Raw genomic sequence first — 22,901 nt, forward strand, 5'->3', positions numbered from 1 at the left:
GATAAAATGAGAGGGTGTTGCCCTGGTGAGTGATGGTGCCCTTGTCCCTTGCAGCATGGAGTATGGCGTCCCGGTCCCGAAAATTTAACAGTTTGGCGATAATGGGACGAGGGGGTAGACCGGACCCAGGACGAGGTCCGAGGGAACGGTGGGCGTATTCAACAATGAACACAGAAGAGAGGACATCGCCAAAGAGTTCTTTAACCAGAGATTCCACAAAGTTCTTGTGAGAAGTTGGCCTGATGTATGATGTCTCCAATTCTGGGGGCACCTTATATCAGTCCAAACAATCCCTTATGGTGGTGGTTGTAAGTCAACCTTAAAGACAAGCTATCCTAGAGGTAGCATGGACTAAGCAGCCTAAAGGCTTAACTCAAGAGGACATGTGAAGCCAGCTGTTTTACCATATGCAATCCTGTAATATCAAATCAAAGGACACCACACAAGTTATATATTATAAAACTATATGTATTTATTCTCAGAATAATCCCCACTACTCTTTATGAGCAATGAAGCACAAGCGTTTAAACAAAAGCACAATATAACATATACAAGTTGCACAATTATGGATGAGGCCGGTGGCCACTCAAACCATATATAAAAAAAGTGGTATAAGTATCACTAATCGATCAGTGGTAAGGCCTAGGGCCTTGGGAATCGCTGGGACTACACTGGACTAACAGCAGTTAGGACGGGAGTAGCCCGCGGGATTCGGGTGCAGCGCTAAAAGCACACGCATGCACCAATGCAAAGTCAATGGTGCGTAAAAGTTATCGAGTTACAGTTTTAAGAGTCTTCCGACTGAACTAGAAGGACAAAACTTTAGACTTAGACACTAGAGGTGTAAACCACTACAGGAGCACCGGCGTTCAAGAGTTACCTCACCTACAGGAAGCGGGTGCACAGGTGCAAAGATGTGTCGGGTTTCGTCACGAAGATCTATGGTGCCTGGAGATGAAGATGCTGCAGGCGTCCAGAAGAGAAGTGTCGGGTGTGATCCAAGGGTGGATCGAAGATGTAGAGTACCTGAAAGCAGAGGGGACAGAGTCTGGGTCACTAGCCAGTGACCAGGAAGGAACCAGGAAGGAACCAGGCAATGTCGGGCGCAATCAGGTGCTTGTCGTGAAGCTTGTCTCCGCTGCCACGTGGTCTCTGGGGCACCGAATATGTCCTGGAGTGAATCACGAGCTGTCCCACAAAGGCTCTCACTGTCGCCGGTGTCGGATTCGAAGATCGCTTCTTATTCGGACCTGCAAGGTCTGAGCGGGTGCTCCTTTTTAGGGGAGCGAGGGCCAGTCTGGAGCAACCAGACTAGCAGAGCAAATTCAAAGGTTCGTCGGTACTGGGGCCACTAGCCAACAGGCAAGCGACCGGACCAACACGTCGAGCAGGAAAATGCAAAAGGGCCACACGCAGCACTCGATGAGTGTGGAGGGGTGAGCTTCGGTGCAAAAGCTGCTCGGGGATGGAGCTTCTCAAACTCCAATGCACAGCTTCGAGGGAGCCTCGGATGCTGCAATGTCAGCGCTTCGTAGTTTTTCCAAGATGGCCTAATGGTAGGGGGGATCCCTCAGGTATTTTTAAAGTTTTTACCTTGCTAGGGCTGCTAGCTTTGGTGCCCCTGATCTGCTGATGGGGGTGTTTTATTTGACAGGGGGCCCTTTGGGGCTCACTGACCTCCTTGACCTCTGCAGCCCTGGGGTGACTGAGGCAGGGTAGAGAGGGGCAGGCTACCTGCTCCAGACTGGGTCCCACCTTGGAAGGGTCCACTGACATCAGGGGCTCTGCCAGGCTAGGCCTGACTACCTCTGGGGCAGTTTCTTCACAAGGGGTAAGATCAGTTCCCTGAGGAGGCTGATCCTTTCCTAATGTCTGGTGGGAGGGAGATTTCCCTTCCTCCTCAATGCACTCTGTTTGTGTGGAGTGATCCATAGTTTCAGGCTTCACAACACATGAATCAGTTTGAGTTTGGGCTGTGGCCATAACAGCCCCACCAACCTTTTCAGGAAGGGACTCAGTTTGGGTATGGGCTGTTACCATCACAGCCCTGCTAATCTGTTTAGGAAGGGATTCTGCTGAAGATGGGGCTGAGTCTTGCACAGCCCTACCAACCTTTTCAGGAAGGACATCTTGGATTGGGGCTGTAGCCATCACAGCCCCACTAACCTTTCCATGGACATTTACCATTTTAGAATGGGTTTCTTGTTCAACCTCAGCCCAGGCTGAGATTTCCAAATCATTCCCAAGTAGACAATCTACAGGCAATTTTGCTGACACTGCCACTCACTTTGGGCCAGTGACACCTCCCCAGCTGAGATTTACTACTGCCATGGGATGATTTTTCTGCACTCCATCAATGTTAGTCACCTGATATGTGGCACCAGGTAAATGTTGCCTTGAGGGGACTAGGTTCTCAGTCACCATAGTGATACTAGCCCCTGTGTCTCTGTAGGCCTCAACTTTTTTACCATTGATGATGGGCTCCTGTCTATACTTGCTCAGAGTGCTTGGGCAATCAGTGAAGTTGGCAAACCCCATCCCATTTTCATAGACAAGAGTATCTGTATTAGGGGACCTGGTTAGGCCAGAATCCACCTGAGTTCCAAAAGTAAACCCACCCAAATTCTTGGGGGTGCTCCCACCACCTGGGGGATTACTGCTGACAGTAACAGGAGGTGTTGGAGCTTTACTTGGAGGAATATTTTCCTTATTGCTATTCTTTGGACAACAGCTGTTTGTTTTCCAGTGGCCAGGCTTTTTACAAGCATGGCAATAAGGTTTCTTCTGGTCAGAGGAAGTGTTTTGGGACCCACCCCCATCCTTGGAGTTTTGGGGCCCTGTGGGAGACTTGTCTTTAGATGTATCCCCACCCTTCTCTTGAGCCTTGGAAGTATCCTTCTTTTGGTCATTACCCTGATTCTTAGGCCTAATCCTGGTTCTGACCCATTTGTCTGCCCTCTTACCCAATTCTTGTGGAGAGGTCAGATCTGAGTCCACCAGGTGCTGGTGTAAAAGCTGGTTCTGACAATTACTTGGGATCTGCTCTCTCATTATAAGATTGTACAATCCTGTATAGTCTGAGACTTTACTTCCCTGCAACCAACCCTCCAGAGCCTTAGTGGCACAATCAACAAAATCAGTCCAGTCTTGAGTCTGTGCTTTTTGGGTGTCTCTGAACAACAACCTGTATTTCTCAGTGGTTAGGACAAACCCTTCAATAAGAGAACTCTTCAAGACAGAGTAGTTTTTAGAATCCTCAGGTCTAACAGTGAGGAGCTTATCTCTCCCTTTCTCAGAAAAGGAGAGCCACAAGATTGCTGCCCACTGATCTTGAGGGACCTGCTGTACCATGCAGGCCCTCTCCAGAGCAGTTATCCATTTGTGGATATCATCCCCATCTCTGTAGGGGGGCACACTCTTACTCAGGTTTCTATGTTCATAGGACCTGTCTTTATCCTTAGGGATAATGCTGCCACCAGTGGGAGTCTCCCCACTCAATCTCTGTTCTCTTGCCAAAGCAAGTCTAGCTTGGGCCAGGGCTACTTCCTCCCTCTCTATTTGGAGTCTAACAGCTCTCATCCTGGCCTTATGCTCTTTCCTCTGAGGGGAAGTCATTCCTCTCTGAGATTCTCTTGAGGCACTAGAAATGTGAGAATCCCTGGAAGGAGTTCTCTCTCTCCTATTGCCTGGGAGAATTCTGCTTTTGGGTCTGGAGAAGTGATTCCCTTCTCCACTCCCATGTAGAACCAAGTTGGCTTGGCTAAGCCTTCCAATTGGTACCTGGTTATCCCCTTGATGATTTTCTACATCATCACCTGACTCTGGGTCCTCCTCCTCCTCTTCTGGGGTGGTGTTCTCATTATCTGGGGGGATCACTCCTTCTCCTGACCCTGAGGGGACTATTCTACCTTTCTCAAGATCATCCTTCTCCAGGATGGCTATCAGGACAGGAATGGTAGGGTTGTGACCCTTTCTGAGCTTCCTTGCAGTGCACAAGGCACTCAAGTCTCTATGGCTGAATTTGTCATAGCTGGAGGTTGCCTGTGGAGGGTCAACCACCACAGGTAGAGAGCTTGGAGCTTCACCTGTGCCAGACATGGCTCTAGTGAGGTGTAAGTTATGCACTTACCTACACTAAGTGTTTTCCTACTGTACCTTGCTAGTGAGTTGTAGTCAGGGTGTGCTAAGCCCTTCTACCTACAACTACTAAGTTCAGTAGAACTTAAATATGCTAAGCTTTGTTTATATGTACCTATGGTACTTAATGTGATCTTTCAATTTGATAAAAGATTGCAAAGGTAAAACAACAGCAAGCTCAAATCTGTACCGCTGCTCACCAATGTGAGAAGTTGGCCTGATGTATGATGTCTCCAATTCTGGGGACACCTTATATCAGTCCAAACAATCCCTTATGGTGGTGGTTGTAAGTCAACCTTAAAGACAAGCTATCCTAGAGGTAGCATGGACTAAGCAGCCTAAAGGCTTAACTCAAGAAGACATGTGAAGCCAGCTGTTTTACCATATGCAATCCTGTAATATCAAATGAAAGGACACCACACAAGTTATATATTATAAAAATATATGTATTTATTCTCAGAATAATCCCCACTACTCTTTATGAGCAATGAAGCACAAGCGTTTAAACAAAAGCACAATATAACATATACAAGTTGCACAATTATGGATGAGGCCGGTGGCCACTCAAACCATATATAAAAAAAGTGGTATAAGTATCACTAATCGATCAGTGGTAAGGCCTAGGGCCTTGGGAATCGCTGGGACTACACTGGACTAACAGCAGTTAGGACGGGAGTAGCCCGCGGGATTCGGGTGCAGCGCTAAAAGCACACGCATGCACCAATGCAAAGTCAATGGTGTGTAAAAGTTATCGAGTTACAGTTCCGACTGGACTAGAAGGACAAAACTTTAGACTTAGACACTAGAGGTGTAAACCACTACAGGAGCACTGGTGTTGAAGAGTTACCTCACCCACAGGAAGCGGGTGCACAGGTGCAAAGATGTGTCGGGTTTCGTCACGAAGATCTATGGTGCCTGGAGATGAAGATGCTGCAGGCGTCCAGAAGAGAAGTGTCCGGTGTGATCCAAGGGTAGATCGAAGATGTAGAGTACCTGAAAGTAGAGGGGACAGAGTCTGGGTCACTAACCAGTGACCAGGAAGGAACCAGGAAGGAACCAGGCAATGTCGGGCGCAATCAGGTGCTTGTTGTGAAGTTTGTCTCCGCTGCCACGTGGTCTCTGGGGCACCGAGGATGTCCTGGAGTGAATCACGAGCTGTCCCATGAAGGCTCTCACTGTCGGTGGTGACGGCTTCCGGATCGGAGTCAATAGGCCTTGGCAAATGCAACCCACGCAGGATTCGAAGATTGCTTCTTACTCGGACCAGCAAGGTCTGAGCGGGTGCTCCTTTTCAGGGGAGCGAGGGCCAGTCTGGAGCAACCAGACTAGCAGAGCAAATTCAAAGGTTCGTCGGTACTGGGGCCACTAGCCAACGGGCAAGCGACCAGACCAACGCGTCGAGCAGGAAATTGTAAAAGGGCCCCACGCAGCACTCGATGAGTGTGGAGGGGTGAGCTACGGTGCAAAAGCTGCTCGGGGCTGGAGCTTCTTAAACTCCAATGCACAGCTTCGAGGGAGCCTCGGATGCTGCACGGTCAGCGCTTCGTAGTTTTTCTAAGATGGTCGGCCCCACGCTTCAGGTCGCCTCCACGGGTCTCAGCTCTGCAGGGACTGTGGATCGGGCTGTTAGAAGGCAGGCACGCTGGGTCTTGTTGATCTCTGTCGCTCGAGTTCCGGCGGGAACTGCAACAAAGCAAACGTCGAGGTGCTGGATGGTGCCTGTTTGCACAGGGTGGTCACTCCTTGACCACAAGGTAGATTCTTCAGTCTTCCACATCGAGTGGGATGTCGAAGGGTCCAGAGTTTCGTTTCATAAGTTTCAGTCAGGATAATCTGATGTGCATCTGCACAGCTCCTACCTTTATTCCAAATCAAGGGGCTGGATTACCTGCTAGGTCTCTCCTATGGGTGGGACCCAGGAAGGGGGTGTTTACACCCCTTTCCCTTTGTCCAGTTTCGCGCCAGGACTGGGGCTGGAGTGCCCCAGAACCGGTTTGACTGGATTTTGCCTGGGACACCTTGTGCGCCCCAGGCAGTGTCTAGTTTCTTTCAACCCTCCCTGCTCCAATCCACTATCTCCTGTCTGGGGTGGTGTAGCACCTCCCTGTGACAGGAAACCCTTTGTCCAGGCCCCCCCTGCCAAGTTTTGGTCAGCAGCAGAAGGTCAGACTTGTGTCGGGGCAGCAGCATCCATTTTGTGATGCTGAGGCTCTGGTTGGGATTAACCGTGTTTTAAGTAAAGTAACATGTCTTCTCCCTCTAGAAGGGTGGAATGCTACCCCCGTCGCCAGAACTGGCGAGGGGGTAGTATTCCAAAGTGTATGACACCAAACACGACATGTTTTGATAAAGCCAAACCAAAGTTAGCATTAACCGCGAGGATTATAATGCACTTAAGAGTATATGGTATGGCAGTATCACTGGAACAGCAGTAAGGAAATGGTTCCGAACACTGCAGACAGGCTCAGCTCATGCTAGAGCACCATCTCACATAAAACCAAGCACTCTGCCTCCAGGATTGTAAAGGCCTGCCATAGGAGTGACTTATAGGTGTCTATGTGTCCAGATATAGGTTTAGACATAGGTATACTATATCTAAGCAAGGGGTGAGTACACCACCTTGCCCCAGCTGTGTGAACAGCCAGTTGTGTCGATTTAAGTACCAGCCAGGGGTGGCAAAAGATATGCTGCAGCCCCTGGTAGGCCTTGGATGCACCTATGCCCTGGGCACCTATAGTGCACTGTACAGGGGCTGATAAGGTGTCCAGTACCAAGTTGGTGATGTACCTATAGTACATGGAGTCCATTTAAAGAAGAGCAGATAGCCTGGGGCCCTGATTAGCAGGATCCCAGGCCAACTAAGTCGAACACCAGCTAAACACAAGGCAAAAAATCTGGGGTAACCATAGTCAGGTATCCACCTTCCTACAGTTCTCCATGCGGGAGATGTTTGTCGATTCCAGAAGGCATGTTATACGGAGATTTCTCCTTCAGGAGCGGGCTTCCAATTCCTCATTTTTATCCCATATAACCGCTAGGAGCTTGTCCATTTGGAGCAGTTTTTGACGGTCTTGTGTTGCGGCATCCTCTGGTAGGCCTTGGATGCACCTATGCCCTGGGCACCTATAGTGCAACTGTACAGGGGCTGATAAGGTGTCCAGTACCAAATTGGTGATGTACCTATAGTACATGGAGTCCATTTAAAGAGAGAGCAGATAGCCTGGGGCCCTGATTAGCAGGATCCCAAGCCAACTAAGTCGAAAACCAGCTAAACACAAGGCAAAAAATCTGGGGTAACCATAGTCTGGTATCCACCTTCCTACATAGCCCCCCCCCCCCAAACGAAAGGAGATAAGGCTATCCTTGACCAGGTAAGCCTATATTGCCTAAGTGGCCATATAAGGAAGTACCTGCACTAGCATGGTTACCCCCTGTCTCATGGTCCACTAAGCAATCCCTCACCCTAGGGGTATCAGAGGGTCTCCACCACAGGGAATCACTAATGAATGAATGAATGAATGAATGAATGAATGAATTTATTTGTTTGGTTACTAAAAACCATTACATAAAACCAGAATACAAAAGTAACAACATTACAAAAGTTAAAAACCAAGAAAATTGCAAGAGTTCAGTTTATCTAATTGCTCCATAGGTGCTAAACATGCTGGGGAAAGGGTTCATGGGCCGGCGGGTGGCTCTGGAGTCCGGCCTCCTCCATAAATGACACCTCAGTTTGTTTAAGAAGCAACCTCCTGAGCCCAGCAACGTTCCAAGACATGATTTTCAGACTCACTGGAGACCATTCCTTCTCTGAGGGCTTTAGGTGCATGTTTACCGTGCATCGATGGAAGTGGCCCCAGGCATTAAGACAAGGACCATTAGGTCTTGGAGTTTAAAGCAAGTCCTCCCCTCTTCGCCTGCTTTATTGATTATTCGGCGGCGTTCGATGGGGTAGACCGCGCAATTCTGTGGCACAAGCTGGTCCAATGGAACATCAACCCTATACTGCTAAGAGCGATACAGTCCCTTTACCAAAAAACATGGGTGCGAATTAAACTCTCGAGGGACTACGCATCTGTCAAGATCAACACAGACAGAGGATTAAAACAAGGGTGCGTGCTAGCCCCATTATTATTCAATTTATATACAGCGGACATGGAGAAGGCTTTGACTGGGGCCGCCTTGGCCACCCCAAAGATTGGTGGAAACAAAATTCTTTTTTTGCAATATGCTGATGACTTGGTCCTTTTTGACCACACGAGAATGGGGCTATAAAAGGTGTTGACGGCACTTGCCGCATATAACGACAAAAACAGGCTTGCAGCAAACCCAAACAACTCAAAAGTAATTATTTTTGGTCATCACCCAAGGAAGAAAGCTTTAAAATGGAGGCTAGGCAATCTCCTTCTGGAAACCACGCAGCGGTATATCTATTTGGGCATTTGTTTTCAGGAATCGGGCTTGCAAGTGCCCACCTTAAGTCAATTCAAGCCAAAGGTAAATCCATCACCAATGCATTTGCAAGCTGCAAGCCTCCTTACACAGCCCGTCCACCATGGCCATTAACAGAGTTCTTAAGGCCAAGCTTATGCCGGCACTCAACTACGCTCTACAGGCATTCCCGGGCAAACTGAGCAACGAATTAGAAAAAATTCAGTGCAGAGCATATAAGAAAGTCTACCATCTTCCAAGGTGCACTAGAAACACCCTTGTTCGCCTGGAGTTCTCACTCAACCAGCAAAACCTGGAAGAGCTGGCCGCCTTAAGTAAATATTACTTTTTAACACATCTCCACAGGAGAACACATTAAAGGCAGTCTTGAAAGTGTATTTTCAGAGAGCCTGGGAACCCCTGGTCGGCCACCCTCGAAGTGGCTAAAGCCCATCTCAAACTCGCCATGGACTCATGGAACCCTGAACATGTCAAATTCTTTGCCATCAAGAATGCGATTAAAAAACAAGTGCATGCACGGTCACGGGAACTGGACCTGGAGTCTCTGAGAAGAAAAGACTTGCATAAGACCCTGTGTTTCCCGCAAACCCTGCACACTCCCAAACATCATCTCACGCAGGCTGTGGGCCGTGTCGCCCTTCATAAGATTTTGGCTTACAGACTACACCCATTGCCCCTCAAAGACCTATATTCCTGCGGTCAGGCCAGCTCAGGAGTCCGGGAATGCAGGCTCTGCAGGTACAAACGTGAGTCCTGGGCCCACATCCTCTTCTGCTGCCCGGCCCTCCGCCTGGCCCGTAGTCTTTACCTTAGGCCATTATTAAGACAATCGGGGTCATGCACTGCAGAGGAGGGGATCACTCATCTTTATACCCTGTCCACGGTAAAGCATATGGCGGCCTTTGGAAAGTTTATCTTTCAAGCACGGGCAATGTTGATGGCTTCCACAGGACCAGTCTTTATGAGCGGATCCCAGTGTAGCACATATGCGTGTGCCCTGGATTGGATTCATGGTTATCTTTATTGGGGTTCTGATGGATTGACCAGTGTTTGTGCCCCCTTTAGACCCCTGGTGGGTGGGCACCATTTTTGGCGCATGAATGGAAAGCGCCTGCGCGCGTAAAGGCTCTCCAGCTGGTTGTGCCATGTTTCCCGTCGGTGGGTATGCCCACAGTGTTTTTAGTATAAGAGGATATTTTTGTGGACGCTTGGGTTTTATCTTTATGCCCCAGCTTTCCAGAAGCTTATGCTGGCTTTTCAAGGCCTCTGCCATAACCGAGCTCGTGAAAGTTAACTCTGTTGTTTCATTTTTCTCTTCCGCATCTGGCGGTAGGAAGGAGATGGTTTCAATATCCCTAGTTTTTATTCCCTCCAGCCCTGGGATGTTTGCACAGAGTTTCAGGAGGTTACTACGATTGAGGATATCCCACCTCCCCTGCGAGACATAATCTGGGTACAGCCTAATTTCCCGGTCCTGTGATTGATCGTAATTTGAATAACCAACAGAGACCGCGGCCTGACCGCCTGTGTGTAATGGCTGTAGACCGCCAGGTGAAAGGGCACTTGCCTGCCCTTTTGAACCCGTCGCTCGTTGAGGGGCCACCATGAGTGGAATTCTAGGAAGGCAATTGTTAGACGAGGAGTTTACTATGTCCTTGGTATCTAAGACAACCCATGGCACTTGAGACGCACCATGCGCCGTCGACGTTGCTGATACAGCAACCAAGGGGTCGTTTGAGCGAGCATCATTTTCAATAGTACAAATTTGAGTCGCTTCAACGGCGTTTTGACCTTGTAATTCGTTTACTTGGCTTATAAAAGGTGCTGGTGGAACCGGCCGGGGCATTGCCGGTGGGGCAGCCGGCCCTGGATTAATTGATGCGTCAGCAAGATAAAGAACTTCATGCTTTTGTTCCGAGCTTTCTGGTATTGTGGGGGTTGCGACTGGTTCTATCATTTCCGGTGTCTCTTTATGACCTTGCCTCTGGTTGCCGGGGCGTAACCATTCCCGTATAGATATATTTTTGTTCGCCTTGTTCAATTTTTTTAATTTTTCTTATTTTTCCTCAATAGATGCTTTTGGAGAGCTGGACTGGTCGGAATGGAAATCTGCTGCCGATCGTGGATTTTTGTTATGGTCGATGAGATCTCTGCTAAATTTGAATTAAACAATAATGGGGGTTCCACCCTAACAAATTTATTTTCATTACCGATTTCTGTGCTGTCTAGTGGAGAGATTTTTAAGCCTTCTTTTTTAGAGGGATCAGGCGCTGGTGCCTTTACGTTTGAGGCCTTGTTCTTGCCAGCTTCTATTTTAAGATCCTCAATTAGTGTAGTCATGATATGCGGAAGTTTTTCTAAATTTTTCAAAATAGGTCCGCAACTACATGGTTCGGGCTTAAAGTTTGTGCTGTCCTGTGCTCTGCGGATCAGGGAGTTCAAGTGATCCAATTTCGCTTCAACCCCAGAAATTAAGTTTGCCACTGTTTGTAATATATTTATCTGGGCATCGAGCTTATCGGCGTGCATGATTGCGGCTCCAGTCATGGAAATCAGAGTCTCGTTGATCAATGTTAGATGGTCCACAAACACTGGGGGGTTGTCCCCCCTTCTGCTCGTTGTGGGTGATAACTGAGACATTTTGTCTTGGTCCGGAGGGCTCCAACTCAACAAGATCGGAGACTGGATGTACCGGGCTGGTGATTCTGTAACTACTCCTCCTCCTTCGACGGGACCTTTGCTACTACAGGGCGCATCAGGTATGTACTCTCCGTTTCCTGCTGCGCGGCGGCGTTGGCCGGTACATACGTCGGCCATCGGGGCCCCTCTAGTGGGCAGATTTGATTGAGGAATTTTTGACGCTTGAGGGGGCGGGGTTCTTGTTCTGTTGTGCTCAGGCCTCGAGACTGCCCTGTCAGATGGCTCTAACTTGAGCGATTCTCCCCCCTGAAGCGTAGTTATTATTGGTGATAGGGGTATCCCTGATGCCTGGGCCGCGATAGAGCTCGAGCTCTGGCCGTCCTCTGGAGATATGGTAGACAATGTACTACTCTGAGGCCTGAAAAGTGCAGCCGGACTTATGACCAAAGGGTGCAAGAAAGTTCTAATATCTCTATTACCTGGGGGCCCAGAGCTGGCTACGGTAGCACCGGTACGGGGGGTTAAATTGGCTCTATTATAACACTTCCCCTCTTCCCCTGGTTGCGGCGCTACGGTGTTTAATGACACTGTCAGTGCTGGAGCCCCCGTAAGTAAACCTGGGGGCGTTGGTGTGGCTCCTGAGGCTCCAGATGAATCCAAGAGTGTCCCCTCCAAGAGCACTGACCCAGGGTAGAGCTCCCCTACTCCCGAGGGGTAGAAGAGTTTTGCCTTCCGTCTTCTGGCAGATCTGTGCGGGCGAAGCTTTACCTGTGTCTGGGCCTGCAATAGGGTCGAGGTTCTGGTCCTCATTATTTCTCCTGTGATTTCCTACTGCTCTCCTGCAGCGTTGGCCTTGTCCCCTCTGGAATTGTCGGGGCGATGAAGATGAGGACGGTGTTCCCGCAGCCCCCTAAGGTGGGCAAGCGCTCTATATTCCTTTAATTCGTAGTCCTCCTACGCTCTAAATCACTTGAGATTGAAGACTTTTCTCAATAGGTGTCTAGTCCTGGTGGTTGAATAGATCAGTGTCGGTGGCGGCGTTGGTATCACAGCGCTCAGAGCTCCACGCAGCGCTCACGCCTGCCTACCGCACATTTAGCACTTTAGAACTTTGGCGCCGAGGTCGATGTCGATGGGCGATTACACGGGGGGCCAGAAAAGTTACCCGGGGGCCAGAAAGTGAAGCACCCTCCCCCCCTGCTAGCAGGCGTTGTTATCATAGCGCTTGGAACAGCGCTCACACCTGCCAGCAGCCCCAGCAACACCCTGCAATGCCGTAGACCGTAGACCTTGGTCCTTGAGCCTGTTTTGTGTTTTTACGGGAGGTTTTACAGGGAGTGTTTGAGTGTTTCAGCTTTCCGAGGCGGCGGCTATTCCTGGCTCAATGCCTCGCTCGGTACTTAGAGCACTCAGATGCATGCCCGGGCGCTCTCTCCTACCACCTTCCGCCTTGCGCCAGCAGCCCGCGGCAGCCTACTCCCCCTCCCGCCCACCTGCTCACCGTATTGTCGTCTCGCTGCGGCAGTGTCGGAGGGATGACCCCGACCCCGGGCCAGAGTACAAGTCCAGCCGAGTTCCGGCCAGCGGACAGAACAGCAGACGGGCGGAGCGGAGCGGAGCTGATAATGACGGCTGTTTCGAACCCCACGAACTCCACGTCTCTCGCTGCGTGCTTCTTCAGCTCCTTGGGCTCCTTGGGTTCATTCACGGGCTTCCCGAGCTTGCGGGTGCAATAGCAAATTGTAAGGTCGGCACGGAGCCGGCAACCACCGTGGCCTCCTTGCTGTAGTGAAGATAGAGTTCTGGCGATCTGGCGTTCTGGAATGACTCACGAGCTCCCTCTACCTCTCACGAACAGAATGACATGAACAATGAAAAACCTTTCTGTTCCCCCAGGACTCTTAGGGAATCACTACCTGTGGTGTGTTTTGGCAAAGTAAAAGGCTGGTGTTGAGATGGAGTACTGAAGTGAGGCTCCACTAAATTAGGGCTCAGCTTCTTCCAATCCTCTTCCACCATGTGTGCCTTTCTTTCCTTGACTGAGTTGCACTGTGCTCTCAGGGTCAACCTCTGGCTGCCTACAGCTGGAGGCTGGGTCCCTTCTGTTGGCTTACTGGAGGGACAGATCAGGTTTGGGGCCTTGGGGTCCCAGGTTTGGCTGTGCCCAACAGTGTCCATCTGGGGGAGGTCCCTAACTAATGGTAGGGGGGATCCCTCAGGTATTTTTAAAGTTTTTACCTTGCTAGGGCTGCTAGCTTTGGTGCCCCTGATGTGCTGATGGGGGTGTTTTATTTGACAGGGGGCCCTTTGGGGCTCACTGACCTCCTTGACCTCTGCAGCCCTGGGGTGACTGAGGCAGGGTAGAGAGGGGCAGGCTACCTGCTCCAGACTGGGTCCCACCTTGGAAGGGTCCACTGACATCAGGGGCTCTGCCAGGCTAGGCCTGACTACCTCTGGGGCAGTTTCTTCACAAGGGGTAAGATCAGTTCCCTGAGGAGGCTGATCCTTTCCTAATGTCTGGTGGGAGGGAGATTTCCCTTCCTCCTCAATGCACTCTGTTTGTGTGGAGTGATCCATAGTTTCAGGCTTCACAACACATGAATCAGTTTGAGTTTGGGCTGTGGCCATAACAGCCCCACCAACCTTTTCAGGAAGGGACTCAGTTTGGGTATGGGCTGTTACCATCACAGCCCTGCTAATCTGTTTAGGAAGGGATTCTGCTGAAGATGGGGCTGAGTCTTGCACAGCCCTACCAACCTTTTCAGGAAGGACATCTTGGATTGGGGCTGTAGCCATCACAGCCCCACTAACCTTTCCATGGACATTTACCATTTTAGAATGGGTTTCTTGTTCAACCTCAGCCCAGGCTGAGATTTCCAAATCATTCCCAAGTAGACAATCTACAGGCAATTTTGCCGACACTGCCACTCTCTTTGGGCCAGTGACACCTCCCCAGCTGAGATTTACTACTGCCATGGGATGATTTTTCTGCACTCCATCAATGTTAGTCACCTGATATGTGGCACCAGGTAAATGTTGCCTTGAGGGGACTAGGTTCTCAGTCAGTGATACTAGCCCCTGTGTCTCTGTAGGCCTCAACTTTTTGACCATTGATGATGGGCTCCTGTCTATACTTGCTCAGAGTGCTTGGGCAATCAGTGAAGTTGGCAAACCCCATCCCATTTTCATAGACAAGAGTATCTGTATTAGGGGACCTGGTTAGGCCAGAATCCACCTGAGTTCCAAAAGTAAACCCACCCAAATTCTTGGGGGTGCTCCCACCACCTGGGGGATTACTGCTGACAGTAACAGGAGGTGTTGGAGCTTTACTTGGAGGAATATTTTCCTTATTGCTATTCTTTGGACAACAGCTGTTTGTTTTCCAGTGGCCAGGCTTTTTACAAGCATGGCAATAAGGTTTCTTCTGGTCAGAGGAAGTGTTTTGGGACCCACCCCCATCCTTGGAGTTTTGGGGCCCTGTGGGAGACTTGTCTTTAGATGTATCCCCACCCTTCTCTTGAGCCTTGGAAGTATCCTTCTTTTGGTCATTACCCTGATTCTTAGGCCTAATCCTGGTTCTGACCCATTTGTCTGCCCTCTTACCCAATTCTTGTGGATAGGTCAGATCTGAGTCCACCAGGTGCTGGTGTAAAAGCTGGTTCTGACAATTACTTGGGATCTGCTCTCTCATTATAAGATTGTACAATCCTGTATAGTCTGAGACTTTACTTCCCTGCAACCAACCCTCCAGAGCCTTAGTGGCACAATCAACAAAATCAGTCCAGTCTTGAGTCTGTGCTTTTTGGGTGTCTCTGAACAACAACCTGTATTGCTCAGTGGTTAGGCCAAACCCTTCAATAAGAGAACTCTTCAAGACAGAGTAGTTTTTAGAATCCTCAGGTCTAACAGTGAGGAGCTTATCTCTCCCTTTCTCAGAAAAGGAGAGCCACAAGATTGCTGCCCACTGATCTTGAGGGACCTGCTGTACCATGCAGGCCCTCTCCAGAGCAGTTATCCATTTGTGGATATCATCCCCATCTCTGTAGGGGGGCACACTCTTACTCAGGTTTCTATGTTCATAGGACCTGTCTTTATCCTTAGGGATAATGCTGCCACCAGTGGGAGTCTCCCCACTCAATCTCTGTTCTCTTGCCAAAGCAAGTCTAGCTTGGGCCAGGGCTACTTCCTCCCTCTCTATTTGGAGTCTAAGTCTAACAGCTCTCATCCTGGCCTTATGCTCTTTCCTCTGAGGGGAAGTCATTCCTCTCTGAGATTCTCTTGAGGCACTAGAAATGTGAGAATCCCTGGAAGGAGTTCTCTCTCTCCTATTGCCTGGGGGAATTCTGCTTTTGGGTCTGGAGAAGTGATTCCCTTCTCCACTCCCATGTAGAACCAAGTTGGCTTGGCTAAGCCTTCCAATTGGTACCTGGTTATCCCCTTGATGATTTTCTACATCATCACCTGACTCTGGGTCCTCCTCCTCCTCTTCTGGGGTGGTGTTCTCATTATCTGGGGGGATCACTCCTTCTCCTGACCCTGAGGGGACTATTCTACCTTTCTCAAGATCACCCTTCTCCAGGATGGCTATCAGGACAGGAATGGTAGGGTTGTGACCCTTTCTCAGCTTCCTTGCAGTGCACAAGGTACTCAAGTCTCTAAGGCTGAATTTGTCATAGCTGGAGGTTGCCTGTGGAGGGTCAACCACCACAGGTAGAGAGCTTGGAGCTTCACCTGTGCCAGACATGGCTCTAGTGAGGTGTAAGTTATGCACTTACCTACACTAAGTGTTTTCCTACTGTACCTTGCTAGTGAGTTGTAGTCAGGGTGTGCTAAGCCCTTCTACCTACAACTACTAAGTTCAGTAGAACTTAAATATGCTAAGCTTTGTTTATATGTACCTATGGTACTTAATGTGATCTTTCAATTTGATAAAAGATTGCAAAGGTAAAACAACAGCAAGCTCAAATCTGTACCGCTGCTCACCAAAGACAAGCTATCCTAGAGGTAGCATGGACTAAGCAGCCTAAAGGCTTAACTCAAGAAGACATGTGAAGCCAGCTGTTTTACCATATGCAATCCTGTAATATCAAATGAAAGGACACCACACAAGTTATATATTATAAAAATATATGTATTTATTCTCAGAATAATCCCCACTACTCTTTATGAGCAATGAAGCACAAGCGTTTAAACAAAAGCACAATATAACATATACAAGTTGCACAATTATGGATGAGGCCGGTGGCCACTCAAACCATATATAAAAAAAGTGGTATAAGTATCACTAATCGATCAGTGGTAAGGCCTAGGGCCTTGGGAATCGCTGGGACTACACTGGACTAACAGCAGTTAGGACGGGAGTAGCCCGCGGGATTCGGGTGCAGCGCTAAAAGCACACGCATGCACCAATGCAAAGTCAATGGTGTGTAAAAGTTATCGAGTTACAGTTCCCACTGGACTAGAAGGACAAAACTTTAGACTTAGACACTAGAGGTGTAAACCACTACAGGAGCACTGTGATCTTTCAATTTGATAAAAGATTGCAAAGGTAAAACAACAGCAAGCTCAAATCCGTACCGCTGCTCACCAATGTGAGAAGTTGGCCTGATGTATGATGTCTCCAATTCTGGGGACACCTTATATCAGTCCAAACAATCCCTTATGGTGGTGGTTGTAAGTCAACCTTAAAGACAAGCTATCCTAGAGGTAGCATGGACTAAGCAGCCTAAAGGCTTAACTCAAGAAGACATGTGAAGCCAGCTGTTTTACCATATACAATCCTGTAATATCAAATGAAAGGACACCACACAAGTTATATATTATAAAAATATATGTATTTATTCTCAGAATAATCCCCACTACTCTTTATGAGCAATGAAGCACAAGCGTTTAAACAAAAGCACAATATAACATATACAAGTTGCACAATTATGGATGAGGCCGGTGGCCACTCAAACCATATATAAAAAAAGTGGTATAAGTATCACTAATCGATCAGTGGTAAGGCCTAGGGCCTTCGGAATCGCTGGGACTACACTGGACTAACAGCAGTTAGGACGGGAGTAGCCCGCGGGATTCGGGTGCAGCGCTAAAAGCACACGCATGCACCAATGCAAAGTCAATGGTGCGTAAAAGTTATCGAGTTACAGTTTTAAGAGTCTTCCGACTGAACTAGAAGGACAAAACTTTAGACTTAGACACTAGAGGTGTAAACCACTACAGGAGCACCGGCGTTCAAGAGTTACCTCACCTACAGGAAGCGGGTGCACAGGTGCAAAGATGTGTCGGGTTTCGTCACGAAGATCTATGGTGCCTGGAGATGAAGATGCTGCAGGCGTCCAGAAGAGAAGTGTCGGGTGTGATCCAAGGGTGGATCGAAGATGTAGAGTACCTGAAAGCAGAGGGGACAGAGTCTGGGTCACTAGCCAGTGACCAGGAAGGAACCAGGAAGGAACCAGGCAATGTCGGGCGCAATCAGGTGCTTGTTGTGAAGCTTGTCTCCGCTGCCACGTGGTCTCTGGGGCACCGAATATGTCCTGGAGTGAATCACGAGCTGTCCCACAAAGGCTCTCGCTGGCGCCGGTGTCGGCTTCCGGATCGGAGTCAACAGGCCTTGGCAAATTCAACCCACGCAGGATTCGAAGATCGCTTCTTACTCGGACCTGCAAGGTCTGAGCGGGTGCTCCTTTTTAGGGGAGCGAGGGCCAGTCTGGAGCAACCAGACTAGCAGAGCAAATTCAAAGGTTCGTCGGTACTGGGGCCACTAGCCAACAGGCAAGCGACCAGACCAACGCGTCGAGCAGGAAAATGCAAAAGGGCCCCGCGCAGCACTCGATGAGTGTGGAGGGGTGAGCTTCGGTGCAAAAGCTGCTCGGGGATGGAGCTTCTCAAACACCAATGCACAGCTTCGAGGGAGCCTCGGATGCTGCAATGTCAGCGCTTCGTAGTTTTTCCAAGATGGCCGGCCCCACACTTCAGGTCGCCTCCACGGGTCTCAGCTCTGCAGGGACTGTGGATTGGTCTGTTAGAAGGCAGGCACGCTGGGTCTTGTCGATCTCTGTCGCTCGAGTTCCGGCGGGAACTGCAACAAAGCAAACGTCGAGGTGCTGGATGCTGCCTGTTTGCACAGGGTGGTCACTCCTTGACCACAAGGGAGATTCTTCAGTCTTCCACGTCGAGTGGGATGTCGAAGGGTCCAGAGTTTCATTTCATAAGTTTCAGTCAGGATAATCTGATGTGCATCTGCACAGCTCCTACCTTTATTCCAAATCAAGGGGCTGGATTACCTGCTACGTCCCTCCTATGGGTGAGACCCAGGAAGGGGGTGGTTACACCCCTTTCCCTTTGTCCAGTTTCGCGCCAGGACTGGGGCTGGAGTGCCCCAGAACCGGTTTGACTGGATTTTGCCTGGGACACCTTGTGCGCCCCAGGCAGTGTCTAGTTTCTTTCAACCCTCCCTGCTCCATTCCACTATCTCCTGTCTGGGGTGGTGTAGCACCTCCCTGTGACAGGATACCCTTTGTCCAGGCCTCCCCTGCCAAGGTTCGGTCAGCAGCAGGAGGTCAGACTTGTGTCAATGGCAGCAGCATCCATTTTGTGATGCTGAGGCTCTGGTTAGGACTAACCGCGTTTTAAGTAAAGTAACATGTCTTCTCCCTCTAGAAGGGTGGAATGCTACCCCCGTTGCCAGAACTGGCGAGGGGGTAGTATTCCAAAGTGTATGACACCAAACGCGACATGTTTTGATAAAGCCAAACCAAAGTTAGCATTAACCGCGAGGATTATAATGCACTTAAGAGTATATGGTATGGCAGTATCACTGGAACAGCAGTAAGGAAATGGTTCCGAACACTGCAGACAGGCTCAGCTCATGCTAGAGCACCATCTCACATAAAACCAAACACTCTGCCTCCAGGATTGTAAAGGCCTGCCATAGGAGTGACTTATAGGTGTCTATGTGTCCAGATATAGGTTTAGACATAGGTATACTATATCTAAGCAAGGGGTGAGTACACCACCTTGCCCCAGCTGTGTGAACAGCCAGTTGTGTCGATTTAAGTACCAGCCAGGGGTGGCAAAAGATATGCTGCAGCCCCTGGTAGGCCTTGGATGCACCTATGCCCTGGGCACCTATAGTGCACTGTACAGGGGCTGATGAGGTGTCCAGTACCAAATTGGTGATGTACCTATAGTACATGGAGTCCATTTAAAGAAGAGCAGATAGCCTGGGGCCCTGATTAGCAGGATCCCAGGCCAACTAAGTCGAAAACCAGCTAAACACAAGGCAAAAAATCTGGGGTAACCATAGTCAGGTATCCACCTTCCTACAGTTCTCCATGCGGGAGATGTTTGTCGATTCCAGAAGGCATGTTATACGGAGATTTCTCCTTCAGGAGCGGGATTCCAATTCCTCATTTTTATCCCATATAACCGCTAGGAGCTTGTCCATTTAGAGCAGTTTTTGACGGTCTTGTGTTGCGGCATCCTCTGCGTCGGACACCCTGGACTCCACATGAAGTAGGCGGTTCTCATGCGTATCGACGCGGCTTTCACAGAGTCCAGGCGGGCTGAGAGGTGGTCCAGCTGAGTAGCAATGCTAGAAACCGTCGATTTGACTTCAAGCATTATTGCTTTTAGGTCATTTTCACGGGGGGCGTCTCCGTAGTAACAGCAGGATCACCTCCCTCGGAACTGGAGCCATCTTGACGGGAGGCCCTACGGAGGTCAAAGGCGATCTTGGGCTGCTTCGGGTCGGTCTTCCCCATGCTGAGTAGGATCACCAACAAGCTGTTGTTGGGGATCGAGAAAATTGAAGTAATATCTAGAGCCTTGAGAGATGTAGCAGAGGTGGGGAACCAGCCCCTCAGCAGCAGCCGGGGTTGGCAGACAGACAGCCGAAGCACCTCCCAGATGGCAAAGAATATGAGGGGACTTAGGAGCGGAGGAACGACAAGGCGTGCAGCAACCCGTCCAAGCGACTCCAAACCAGGACGGCAGACGGTGATAGGAAGTCCGTGGGGTGCCAGCAGAGTACAGCCCCTCTGTGTTAAACCAGGAGGTCCCACAGAATGATGGCGAATCAACAGGGGGGCCAGAATGAAGGGGGGCGCCTGCCCCTATGGTAATCGCTCCAGCACCTGGATGCCCGAAAGCCCACCAAAACATATCATTTCCTGGACCAGGGGGCTGAGGTTCTCCTGAGGATGGCGGACATATAGGGTATCATCGTCCGCGTACATTGAGACGAGTAGGGAGCGGGACGAGAATCCAATACCCCTGTGAAGATGGTGCTGCCCAAGCCTGGCGGCCAGGGGCTCCATCGCGATGGCAAAAAGCATGGGAGATAACGGGCACCCCTGGCGTGTGCCACGGGCAATACTAATGGGGTCGGAGACCTGACCATTAATGCGGAGACATGCAGATTGATTGGTGTAAAGGAGTTTGACATTACGCAGAAAGTCGTCACTGAAACCCATACGCGGTAGGATGTAATATAAAAAGGGCCACTCCAGCGTATTGAACGCTTTAGTAGCGTTGAGTAGGGCAGCCACTGCCGGCAGATTAGGATTCATTTGATGCAAGACTGAGAAGATGGTACGAAGGTTATGTGAGGTCGCCGTACCAGGAATGAAACCAGATTGATCGGGGAGGGCAATGGTGGGCATAAGCAGAAGAAGATGTGAGGCGATCAATTTAGCAAAGATTTTGTTATCAATATTTATAAGGGAAAGGGGGCGGTAGGAGTCCCGACGGTCGGAGGGCTTGTCAGGTTTGAGAAGCAAGGTTATTATCGCCTCACGCAAAGATGTCGGGAATGAACCGGTATCAAAAGACTCATTGTACATGGCCGCCAGATGCGGTACCAGGATGTCAGCGAAAGTTTTGTAAAAAGAGGCAGGCATGCCATCCAGGCCAGGGGCCTTGTCACCAGGTAGGCTATTGATGGCTCCCAATATTTCTTCCCAGGAAAACGGTTCATCAAGAAATTTTCAATGGTAATCCTCAAGCCAGACGAGGGCAATAGACTCGAAATACTGATCAAACTCCTCCTGTGGCAAAGGAGTGCTGGCTGAGTAGAGTTGTGAATAAAAATCAAGAAAACGGGATTTAATATCCTCCTGGGAGGTAGTTCTATCTGGGCCGCCATCACTGAGGGCCGTTATATAGGAGGCAGCTCGCGGTGGGCGAAGAAGGTTAGCAAGAGTACGCCCTGGCGGTAACTCTCCCCGAAGCGGTGCGCCCGACCCTCTCTGTCCAGGAAAGCAAGCTCACGGCCAGCTTCATCCGAGAATTCGGTATGCTTTTGGTGTAGCAGCGCCAACGTCTCGGGGCTAGGGCGCGCCGCCTGGGCAGCATCCAGATCCTTAATTTCCTCCTCGAGCTTAGCCAGGGTGGTGCGAATAGAGCGGAGGACGCCCACTTGTTTAGAAATACATTCGCCCCGAATGACGGCCTTGAAACCTTCCTATAGGGTGGAGGCAAAATCGACGGAACCCGTGTTCAAATCTAAGTAGTTGGTGATCGCAGTGTGAATGTCCGCACAAAACGCAGAGTCCCGGAGGGCATTGGGAGGAAGACGCCAAGTAAAGGCCCGTCTCGGGGAATGGGGAGGCCTGAGACGGATCTGGACTGGCGCATGATCGGAGAAGGTGCGAGCCATGTGCACAGCATCAGTGAGCCAGGACAAGACATCCGGCGAGGTCAGCCAGAGATCAATTTGCGACAAACAGCCCCTCGCGCCAGTGACACAGGTGCCCTCACGAGCATCAGTACGGAGGTGGCGCCTGGCATCATAGAGAGCGTTGTCAGTTAAAATAGAAGTGAGAGCTGCAGCTGCACGCGGATGGGACGTGTAAGAGCAAGACCGATCCAGGGTAGGCGAAAGAGTAACATTAAAATCCCCACCCCAAACCACCACTGCAGGGCCGCAGGAGGAGATAATGTGCCATTCGTGGTTAAAGAATTCCGGGTCATCGGAGTTAGGGCCACAGACCGTGGCAATCGTGACAGGCTGGGCCAGTAGTAAACCATGAAGAATCACATACCTGCCCCCAGGATCGAGGGGAACCCGAGCGGTTTTCCAAGGAAGGCCCCGGCGCAGCAGAATTGAGACACCCCTGGTGTATGACGAGTATGTTGAAGAGTGGCATTCCCCCAATAGTAAGAGTTAAGTCATGAGATGGATCCGGGTAACATGTGCGTCTCCTGTAAGAGACATATATCTACTTTGTGTTGCTGAAGGTGTGAGTGTATCAGTTGGGCCTTTTGATGATCATTCAAGCCACGGACATTCCAAGTCCAGCAGACGATGTCAGCCATACGGGGACAGGTCAGGGTGCAGCACCTCGCAACGCAGACGGCAAGTTACGCAGACTAGCACAGTGCACAGATGGAGCAAGAGAGTCAGGGGACAGCAGGGTATAGCGCAGGTGGGGAGCAGCGCAAGCAGATAAAGACAGCTCTAGATGGATTTCCACAAACAGAGGAATGCGGGAGAGGCGCACGAGCGTCTGAAGGGCAGGTGTGACTCAGAGGGCGGAGCGCTCCAGCAGGTAGTGACAGCTCCCCACAGACCAGACCACAGGGGGGAGCAGCTTATAAGGTGAAAAGAGACCAGTGGAGCAACACATTGACCTGTATTACATGTCCAATGAGTGTAAACAAAGCAGATC

This window comes from Lissotriton helveticus, chromosome 11 (genome assembly GCF_964261635.1).
Source record: "Lissotriton helveticus chromosome 11, aLisHel1.1, whole genome shotgun sequence".
Taxonomy (NCBI): domain Eukaryota; kingdom Metazoa; phylum Chordata; class Amphibia; order Caudata; family Salamandridae; genus Lissotriton; species Lissotriton helveticus.